General features: G+C 55.3%; 1 non-coding gene across 1 annotated transcript; it reads right to left on the minus strand.

Annotated features, from left to right (window-relative positions):
• Positions 1-756: 756 nt before the first annotated feature.
• TRNAR-CCU lies at positions 757-829 on the minus strand. The gene has a single exon. It is a non-coding gene; the product is annotated as a tRNA-Arg (tRNA).
• Between the last annotated feature and the right edge of the window lie 10,256 nt (positions 830-11,085).

The following is an 11,085-nucleotide window of genomic DNA, read 5'->3' on the forward strand; positions in this document are numbered from 1 at the left end:
GGGTTGGGGAGATCCCCACCTAAGCCCCCCCCTCTCTCTCTTCCCTCCCCCCACTCCTAGTTGGTGGAGGACAGGGCCCAACAGCTCGGTTTCCTCCATGCTGTCCCACGTCTGTGCTGCTTGGCACAGCAGCAGGAGCTGGACTCTCTGGAGCCCCAGGTCTCCAAAGGGCCCTCGTGGAGAGCATTGCGGTGAGTGGGACCCCGTGTCTGGCCCCTGGGTCGAGGAACCCAGAAATGGGAGGAAAAGTTGGTGGGGCCAGAGGGGGAAGCAGAGGACAGTGGTTCCTGGGGCTGAGGGCTGGGGAGCAGGGAAGGGAGAGCTTCTGACACCGATGGGGAGCTGGCAGTGGGGGAGTTGTAAGGCCGTGTCTGCATCAGTCTACGAGCATTGGTATTTTCTTGAAATTTGTCAGACCAACCTAACTAACACCTAACCCACATTTGAACATCTTTTCACACTCTTGCTCATTCTCAAGGTCTGCTTTGCCTCCAGACAGATCCGTTGTCTTTCAGAACAACCTTGCTCTTTCTGTCTGTTTCACTCACTGAGGTGTCGGAGTAAACACTCCCCTTCACTCTATTCTCAGACAAACACTAATATATTAACTGTTTGCTACTGATTTGTGGAGTGGAAGATGCCATTTCTGGGGGATTGTTCCCAAGCTGCAGTACTTTGTGTTCAAACATCTCCCAGCTTCCTTGGTGAAAAATAACACCAGGTTTCTTTGCAATATACATGAAAGAAGGAGACTTTCACCCCAGATGGGACTTGAACCCACAATCTCTGACTTAGGAAGCCAATGCCTTATCCATTAGGCCACTGGAGCTCTTAATTGCACCTGCAAGAGGGACGGAAATTCCCTTTCATAATTGCACATTCCTCCTATTCATTCAGAAGCCAAATACCCCATTTAATCGCCTTACAGAAATGTCTGCATCCCCTGGCAGCGAGGCAACTGGGCAGGTCGCTGACAGAGCTGAGCACCACCTTTCTGCCAGCCATCTTTAGAGAAGAACCCCACCCTAGAGTCACCCCTCCTTCCTTCAGTGCCTCCACGGCTGTGGCTCTGAGTGGCAGTAGGATGATTAGGGGGTGAATCCGGGGCTGGAAAGGGGTAAGGTCGGCCTGTAAGGAGTGACCAGGTGGGGCAGACCCAGGGGGAGGCTGTGGGCTGCTGGTCGGTTGTTGGGATCTGAGCTCTAGATCAAAGCTGCACAGTGACCTGACACCCAGGGTTATAGGGCCGACACAGTGACCCCCTTACTGGCCTCGGTGACCCCCAAACCCTTGTTACTAAGGGCATTGAGGAGTCTCTGTCCATTAATAACTTCTGGGAGCTCCCCAGCAGGCTGCGGGCGTCAGCCGCCTCCTGCCTCACAGGTTAGACTCTTGGTGCTGTGCCAGCCGCCCCCTCGCTTGCAGGCCCAGTGTAAGAAGCAGGAGGCCTGGTGCTGGCAAAAGAGGGTTTTGATTAATCAACCTCTGTGTTATGGGCACAGGAGGGGGAGTTTATGCTCCCCCAGGGATGCCACTGAAGGCTCCTCGTGGGCTCCTTCAGGTCTGCTGGGAGCTGTGATGTTCCCCTTTTGCCACCTCGAAGGCTCCGTCTTGGACACAGTGGGGTCACCTGCTGGCTGGGAGAGTGTGGGGGCTGCGCTGCAAAAGCCCGCCTCTGAGCAGCCATGTCAGGGACTCGGGCTTAATCCAAGTGCAAAATCTTCAGTTGTGTATGTTTCGCTCCTTTCCCACTTCTGCCCAAGCGGCAAGGGAGAAGCGGAGGAGACACGCCGGCTCAAAGACGCCTCCCTCCCACTTCCCTCTACGCTGTGCAAAGCTCTTGGCCTGCCTCATGCCTCGTCAGGAAAGCACGGCCATGCGGCCCAAGCCTGAGTCACGTCCGCAGCCTGGCCCGCCCCGCCCCGGCTGACGGCGCGCAGAGCCACGCGAGTCAATGGCAGGTCGAGTCGGGGCCATGTAACCAGCCCTCCTGGGGCTCTGGTTCTGGGGTGGCTGGGGCCATGCTACCCACTCTGGGGCTGGGAGGGAGGCTGGGGGCATGATGGGGCTGGGGCACTAGCCTCGGGCAGGAGCTGGCTGCTGCGGTGGGGGGGCTCTGGGCTCCAGCGGGGTTTGCAGAAGGGGCGGGGCCTCAGGTGGAAGGGGCGGGGCAGGGCGTTAGTCTCCCCCAGCTGGCGGTTCACGCCCTGCCCATGGTGTTGCAATGACAGAGGCTGCCCAGGCTGCACTTGTAGCGAGGTTCCCCCACTAGGTGGCGGCGCAGAGGCTGCAGGAGACAGGCAGGTGGCAGCAGGGGAAGTGGCGACACAGGAGCTCTCAGCAGCAGGGTGAAGGACAATGCCGTGGAGCGGCAGCGACGCAGAGTGAACAGGGCAAACTGAGAGTCAGTTGAGGGAGTGTCGGCAGCAGAAGCTGAGGTATCGCTCGATGCCTTCCCTTCCCTCCCCCACCCCTGGGGCTTTGCTGCCCAAGGGGAGTGGGGGTTGGGGGAAGGAGAGCGGAGGGGTCTGTTAAAGGAACATTGTATTGGCCTGTCACACCGCAAGGTGAGAAACTGAGGCGAAGGACACGGCCCAGCGTACTCTGGGGTGGGGTTTTTCCTTTTAATCAAAGATGTGAATGTGGTTGTGGTGGAAGCAGTAAATACTTTTCAGTGGCCTGGCTAGCTCAGCTGGCAGCACCTCTGGCTCTTACTCTGAAGGTTGAAGTTACAATTCCCTGTTTGGGTACTTGGGGCTTCTCTTCAACAATACAACACACAATCTGCCTAAGCCCCCACCCAGTAACCTGGGGAAACTAACCCTGGCCACTGGGTGCCTCTAAGAGGTGATACTTTCCCCACTCACAACCACTGAGTGCAGGAAAGAAACTTTAAGAAAAAGGAGGATAATCACCTTGTATTAACTTGGGAAAACACCACAATCAGGATTCATAACACAACACTATGAGCAAAACACCCCCTCCCCCCCCACAGTGTGCTGGGCAGTGGCCTTTTGCCTCGGGCTCCTAAATCCAGACACCAGAAGCTCTTTGGATGTGCCCCTCCCTTCACTGCACCTCACGCACAGCTGCTGCCCTGGGTCAGTGAAAACCCAGAGTTCACCTCTCACCTCCTGGGGGGAAAGCCCCTTTCTCCCTCCGCTGTCTGGCCACATTGCCAGCTACTTGCCGTTCCCCCCTGTCACCGCTCTGCTGGCCACCCTCTCTGCTCTGGGATGTCTTGTGGTCCCACCAGGAGCGGAACAGGCTCCCTAAAAGTAGCGGCCACCAGAGCCCGAACAGTAGCCCCATCCCTTCCACTCGAGCCCACGCCCCTGCCCCACCCCTTCTCCCCAAGGACCCGCTCCTACGCTGCCTGTTTCCCCCATGATCCCACCTCCCACTCACTGCTCTCCGTCCCCTCCCCACCCTCACTCGCCCTTACGGTCATTACAAAGTGGCAAGGCAGAGCCCTCCCATTTTTAAAAGCCCTGGGGTGTTGTTCCCCCCTGTTCAGGCTCCCCTGGGGCCCTGCACTTCACACAGCTCTCCCTGATTTCAGCTGTTAGTGAGGGAGCCTCACTGCTAGTGCAGACTGGGCAGTTTCTTGCACGAGAGACACTGTCCCAAAGCAGGACTAATGCTTAGAGCTGGTTATCAGTGATTTCAGCTCTGCTGGTCTGCAGCAAGACTCTCCATTGAGTCTTTAACCAGCTCTGTTACTACACAGGGAAGAACAAAAGGGTCAAATGGTGCCTGGAAGCCTTAAGAAGAATCAACCCCACCGAGTACAACACTTGTCGCTACCGGCTCTCAGCTCCACTGAGAAAGTTTTGGGGTCACTCCTTGGCTTTATCAACACTGGGAAAGGTGCAATTGGTTAGCGCACAGTAGTTATAGGGCAGTGCTGAAAGGAGTTATGCTGAGGTTGTGAGTTCAAACCTGGCCTGAAGACCTGGTTTTCATTAACCAAGTGGCATCACCCCCTTCTTTGGCCCTGTAGAATGTAGAATTCCAGCCCTGGGATACTGAGGAGGGGCAGAGTCAGAAATGCCCCTTCACTTATTACCTCCTCTCCAGAGTGCAGATGAGAATCTACCATCCTTTCTCCCCCCCAGCCCCTGTGCCAGGATCCCTCAAGCAGAGCCTGGAGTCCTGCCCCTGGCGTCTGTACTATTGACAAACACTAAGTGACAAGGACAAAACACTCAAATCCCGCCTGGTGCCGGGAGCCAGGTTTGCTCTTCAAATTCTGTCGTCGGTACATTTCCAGGCCTGGGAATGTCCCACAACAGCATTGAATGGGAAGCTGCCTGCAGAACAGTTACACTGCACAGAGCTCCTGTGGAGGAGGGGTGGGAATTAGTAACATTTTGAGGATCGTTTGGGAAATGAGCCTTTGCTGACAAGGTTTGTCTCTGTCCATATTTCACCTTCAGGTGTTATGTTGAGGGATCTTTAGTATATTTTTGTGAGGTTAATAACTATCTCCTCAACTTTATTTACTCAACTTAAATATTGGTGTCACTTGCTTTTTGCATCTCCATGGGAAAATACACATGACACATGTGGCTTTCTACAAGGGGTCATGATCTTATAGTTGGGGAATTCAGTCTCTGTACTTCTAGAGGGGGGGGGGTTGCTTTTTTACAGCTGCCTCAGGGCCAGGCACACCGGGCTGTTAGCTGCACCCACTGTCCTTGCCGGGGGCCCCTGCTGAACCCTGGGCGGCTGCACTGCCGTGCTGGGGTGACTCTGCAGGTGGAGAAGCTGCTGTGGAGCAATGTAGAGCAGGTGCAGGAAGGAGATGGGGTCACTATTCACATTCTGAACTGCACAATTTTCCAAATTTGGGAATAGATTCATAGACTTAAGGTCAGAAGGGACCATTATGATCATCTAGTCTGACCTCCTGCACAATGCAGGCCACAGAATCTCACCCACCCACTCCTGTAACAAACCCCTGACCTATGTCTGAGTTATTGAAGTCCTCAAATCGTGGCTTAAAGACCTCAAGGGAATACTCCAGCAAGTGACCCCGTGCCCCATGCTGCAGAGGAAGGCAAATTTCCGAGAACAATTCTAAGGGGAAGGTGAATGCACAGCAATGAGACTGGAGATGCCCAGACCTCCAAAGTGGAAATTAATAATGGGAAGATCATTTGTGAAATTAGTCGTCACTGACAAGATTTGTCTTTGTTTCTATTTCATGCTATGGTGTTAGTTAGAAGGATCAGTACAGATTTTTACTATATTAATTAAACACTTAATTTTATTTAACCAAGCCAAAAACTTAGTGTCACTTTTTTTTCTCTGTCCTAGCAAGAATGAATTGAATTTCGTGACTTTCTGGAAAGTGCAGCGAGATTAAATGTGGGGAATTCAGTCTCTGTGTTTGTGAGCTGATGTTTTCCTCTCACAGGTCAGTGCCTGCATTGAAATACCAAGAGGGACCTAAGGGCTGGTGTACGCTGGGCACTGAACTGGCAGAGCGACGTCTCTCAGGGTGTGAAAAACCCCCACCCCCAAACCCATAGAGTTAAGGTGACCTAAGCCCGGCTTAGATAGTGCTAAAGCAAAGGAAGAATTGTTCTGTCCATGTAGCTATTACAGGGTTGGGAAAACCCTTCCGGTCACTGTCTACTCCAAAGTGCTATAGCAGTGCCACAGCAGCGTTTTAAGTGTAGACAGAGTGAAACTAGATTTAGCTCCAGTTTGCACTGTGGATGGTCAGGCATTAAGACTAGAGTAATAATAACAAGAGTGCAGTGCTTGCACAGTTTGCAGGATTTGAACCTGTGCAGGGTGATCCCAACAGTTTCTTAGTCCATCACCTTCACCACTCGGCCACAACTACTTGATGTACCCTTGTTTCACTACACAATGATTCTGTTCTCACTGAATTGTCACTTCAAATTGGTTGCTCAGACCAGCTTCCCCAGCACACTTACAGCTGCGCATCAGTGTAAGTGTGTCCATGGCTGAACAGCGAGAATTCCTGCCCATTTCCCTTCCTGCTGGAGCAGGATGAGAGTGTGTTTGTGTGAATGACATTGCTGTAGATTGTTGTTCATTTCCCTCACTGACAATTCAGACAGTCCCTTTCCTAGTCAAATCTCCAGCACATCGTTCCAATAGCTGGGGGCAGGATTTCTCTGGGGCACTGAGGGTTGGTGCATGAACTCAGCCTTGCATTCCACCCTTGATGTTTCATGGACTAACAACAGTAGCAGAAAGAAAGAGCCGAGCCAATATCTCCCTGGCAGGGATGCAGGTGCCACGTCCCCTCTGTCTGACCATCGCCATTGCAGGAGAGAAGGGTTCACTGGAATCGAATGCCCTGGCTCAGACCAGAGACACAGGAAGATTTTGCTGTTCATGGATCTGTGCAAAGGAAATTTTGTCTCTGTGTGAAACTGAGGTCGGAAAGGAAACGTCCACATGGTGGCCCAATGCTCTAGGGAATGTGGGTGAAGGATTCAGGCTGAGAAATGATTTAACAGGGGTTTGTATTTATTGCCCCGATTAAAATCTATGGCTAAAGGCAGCCACTGTTGTTAGTACTTGTACCTGTGTAGGGACACCCCAGTGGGTGTCAAGTCCATTGCCTTCACCAGGGGCAGTCGATTATTTTATCAAGATACAAATTTCTTGGTCAAGGCCTAGACTCCAGAGAAAACAATACACTGCTGATAAGAAGAAGTACATCAAAAGATTTTGCAGCCACCATGGGCATAACTATGATGTGTCGTGTTTCACTCTTTATACCTGGCGCCACCTCCTTTCCCTTTAGCCTTGAAGTTGACCAAGGGCAAAGCTGAACATCTCCTCAGATACCAGGGAGCGTTTATGTCCATTCCCGTGAGCTACACAGGGGTTTGATGTTGCTGCTTTCAGTCCTCTGGCACTGCTGGGATAAGGAACAATTCAGGCTGTCACTGAACTGAAGGAGGAAGATCAGTTTGTGACAGGGAGAGGGACGCCTCCTCTTAAAGGTGTTTGTCTGGCTGGCAGTCCTGGTTCCCAGGTCTTGCCCGTGGGGCTCCAGCAGTTTTGGGACCAGGTCACTCCCTTGGCCCCACCTGCTGCCCCCAGGCGCTCCCCCCCAGGGGCCCCGTCAGTGCAGCGGAGCTGAGCAGCATCTGCCTGCTCGCTCCAGTGGCTGCCGGCCCCTCCCCATGGCAGGGCAGGGTGGGGCTGGGCCTCCGCGCACTGCCCCTGCCTGATCACCCCTGTGGCCAATGGGACCCCCAGCCCGCCCTGCCTTGGAGCCCCAGGTAAGCGCCACACTCCTGACCCCCTTCCTGAGCCTGCACCCCCATCCCCAAACTCTCTCCCAGAGCCTGCATCCCCTCCCTCCACACCCCCCAGCTCCCAAACTCCCTCCCACAGCCTGCAGCCTCTCCCTGTGCACCCCCAAGTTCCCAAAATCCGTTCCAGAGCCTGCACCCCCTCCCCCTTCCCACACCCCCCTCCCGCCTACCCCAATCTTCCTCCCCCTTCCCGCAACCCCACCCCTACTCCTGTTCCCCCTTCCTCCTGCCCTAGCCCAGAGCCTGCAGCAGCATCCAAACTCCATCCCAGAACCTGCACCCCAGACCCCCTCCCCAACCCAAACTCCCTCCCCGACCCGGCACCCCAATCCCCAGCCCCAGCCCAGGGCCTGCACCCTAGACCTCCTCCCCCCCCCCAAACTTCCTCCCAGACACCAGCCTCTTTTGGTATGTGGTTTTTGTGCTTTCTTGTTGTGGGCTTTTGCTGTATTTTTTGGTGTGGATTTGTTCTATGTTTTGTGTGGCTTTCCCTTGTGTGTATATGGCTCTGTGTGCTGTGTGGGTTTGGTTTTTGTTTATGTCTGTGTGGGCCTGTGCAGTCTGTGATGTTCTCTTTCTCTCTATTTGTCTCTCTGTTTGTATCTTCATGTGTAAATTCACTGGAACTTTTCAAAATTTCCACAGCTTTGCCAATTTTCACCAGGAATTTTACTCATTAACAAATTCTCACTTGTTCCCTACCAGTTGGTGACCATTGCCCCAGGGGCCTGTCAGTCTCAGGGTCCTGATTTCCCATTGACCCTTCCCCCTTCTATTGGAACTGGGAACTAGCCAACCTAAAAAACCCCACTCACTTTTAGTAAAGGGCCAACAGTCCCTTACACAAGCTGGGCCTGTGAGGGAGGGAGAGCTCAGTGGTTTGACTATTGGCCAGCTAAACCCAGGTGTGTGAGCTCAGTCCTTGAGAGGGCCATTTAGGGATCTGGGATAAAAATCTGTCTGTGGATTGGCCCTGCTCTGAGCAGGGGGTTGGACTAGATACTTCCTGAGGTCCCTTCCAACCCTGGTATTCTATGATAGGGTCACCAATGTTCAGAGAAACTAGCACAAGCTGGGCCCATGGTGTAAGGGTTGGCATGCTGGAATCTGAGTTCAAATCTCAGTGGGACATTATGGTAAATCCCTGGAGATCCAAGTGCTTTCCTATCTCCAGCTGTATAAGAATGAGTTGTTTACCTTGTGCTGAGTGACTCATACCCACTGGAGCCAGGTCTTTGGTTGGAATGGGGTCTAGAAGTGGCTGTGGTTTGACTGGGTGTTTGGGATTTCTGATGCCCACAAGTTTGGCCCTTGTGCTTTCTACCACACTTTTCCTCTTGCCCACATGGCGCTTGAAGAAAGGAGTGTCAGGGCCAGGTTTCATAGTCAGGGAAAGGCAGGAGGGAGGCAGAGTCCCAGGCTGGAGCCCAGCACACCTCTCCTCCTCTGGGCACCTAGGACAGAGGCGGCTGGTGCTGACAGCTCCAAGGGAAGGCTTAAAAGCCACAGAGCAACCAAGGGCAGGGCAAGAGGAGAGGAGAACCATGCCTATGCGTGGCCAGCAGACAGCCACAGAGACACCCAGCCAGGCTGCTCCCTGGCATGCCAAACCCCCACTGAAAACCACCCACAACCAGCTGCTGATGCTTTGTGGCCAACATCAGAAGATGGTAGGAAAGCAGGGCCAGCCTCCTGGTGGGGCCTCTTACTGTTCCCACTCCAGGTGCTCACTTTGGCAGTGGGGCAGGAGATTTTACCCCAAGAGGCTTTTCCCCAGCTGGCGAGAAGCAGAGAAACACCCAGGCTCCCAAGGTGCTATGTAGCAAGTACCCTCCAGCACAGGGACAGGCGCACACTTGGAAGAGGGAAACTGCTCCACACACTAGCCCGGGCAGCCGCCCATTTTCTTTGGCAAGTCAGGAAGGGCAAAGGAGAGACTGGAAGCACCTGGGGCTCATGCCCCAGCCTTTGCGACACCCAACCCCCAACTCCTTCCTGGGGCTCTAGCTGAAGCCAGAGCATTGGCCTGAGCGGCCAAGAAGAGGTTCCAGCTCTGAAGGGATCAGGACTTTCAGTACAAAGGTAAAATTGCACAACCACGAAAGGACTCGAACCCTCAATCTCCTGATCCGAAGTCAGATGCCTTATCTGTTAGGCCACGTGGTCACAGGAACAAAACCTTTCCAAGCACTTATTTGGAAAAGGCAGACACTGTGTTTCTCAGGTCCTCTACTGAATGGGGCCGAGACTCTCTGGGCACAAGAAGTCGAGTTCCCAGCGAGATGTGAGACAATTCTCTGGAGCCAGGTACAGGACTTTGGCAGGGAGGCTCAGCCATGAGGGACTGGGGTGCAGCGGACAGACCAGCTATCTAGGTGCTTAGATTTGGTCTCACTGAGGAGGAGGAGGGGGAACCCTGCTGACAGGCAGTGGCTGTGGAGAAAAAGAGGGATCTCCAGGCTGCTCAGGTCTCCTTCTTCCAGCTCCTCATCTGGCTGAGCTGCTCCACCGGCCTGGACAAGTCCTCTGCATGCACAGCAAATAGCCCAAGAGCCATTGCTGCCCAAACCTGTGCTGGGGGGTGAGCTTCTGTCTTCCCTGTCCCATCTGCGCTAGAGCAGACCACTAGATTGAGAGAGACAGTCAACAACGATTAAGGCTAAGATTATATAAAGGGGGTCACAGAATCTGTGACTTTCAGAGATCTCAGTGACATTTTCCGCCTCAGCCCTGGGGCAGGAAGACTGGGGCTGTCGGCCAGTGGGGGCCTCACAGCTATCAGCCACCAGTGGCGGAAGGGGCTCCCACAGGCCCATGCCACCACGGATGGACCCCACAGCTCCCAGCTACTGTGAGCAGCAGGATGCCCCCAGAGCTCCCAGCTGTTGTGGGTGGATCCCAGAGCTCCCAGGTACCACCTGTGACAGGGGGACCCTGGAGCTCCCAGTGGGGTGACCAGGTTATAAGTCCGGTCAGCGGTGCTGCGGGGCTCAGGCAGGCTGGTCCCTACGTGTCCTAGGGCACCGCACTGTGCCCTGGAAGTGGCCAGTAGGTCCCCCCTGCTGCGCCGCTGACCAGGAGCCGCCCGAGGTAAGTCTGCACCCCAACCCCCTGCCCCAGCCCTGAACCCCCCCCACCCAGAGCCCCCTCGTGCACCCCACAGCCCTCACCCCCCACCCCCAGCCCAGAGCTTCCGCCCCCACCTGGAACCCCACATCCCGGCCCCCACCCCAGACCCATCACCCAGTCCTGGACCCCAACCCCCCGCCTCAACCCCCAGCCCCTCCTGCACTCTGAATCCCTCGGCCCCACCCTGCAGCCTGGAGCCCTCCTCCACCCCAAACCCCTCATCTCCCCACAGCTCCCACAGGCAGACCCTGGGGCTCCCAGCAGCCATGGGTGGCCGGGAGCCCCCAGCCCCACCCCCCTGCGTATGGACCCTGCAGCTCCTACGAGCGGACCCCAGAGCTCCCAGCCGCTGTGGATGGACCCAGGATTTCCCAACAGGCCTTGATGGCGGGAGGACCCCGCAGCCCCACGTCGTTGCTCACAGACCCTGCAGCGCCGCAGCCCCGGGAGCTCCCGGCCGCCCCGGGCAGGAGGAGCCCCGGCGCTCAGACACCGCAGGCAGAGCCCGGAGCTCCCAGTCACCGGGGTGAGGAGAAGCCGCAGCCCCGGGAGCTCGGCCGCCCGGGCAGGAGGAGCCCCGGCGCCAGACACCGCAGGCAGAGCCCGGAGCTCCCAGTCACCGGGGTGAGGAGACGCCGCAGCC

The sequence above is a fragment of the Mauremys reevesii genome, linkage group 12 (assembly GCF_016161935.1).
Source record: "Mauremys reevesii isolate NIE-2019 linkage group 12, ASM1616193v1, whole genome shotgun sequence".
Taxonomy (NCBI): domain Eukaryota; kingdom Metazoa; phylum Chordata; order Testudines; family Geoemydidae; genus Mauremys; species Mauremys reevesii.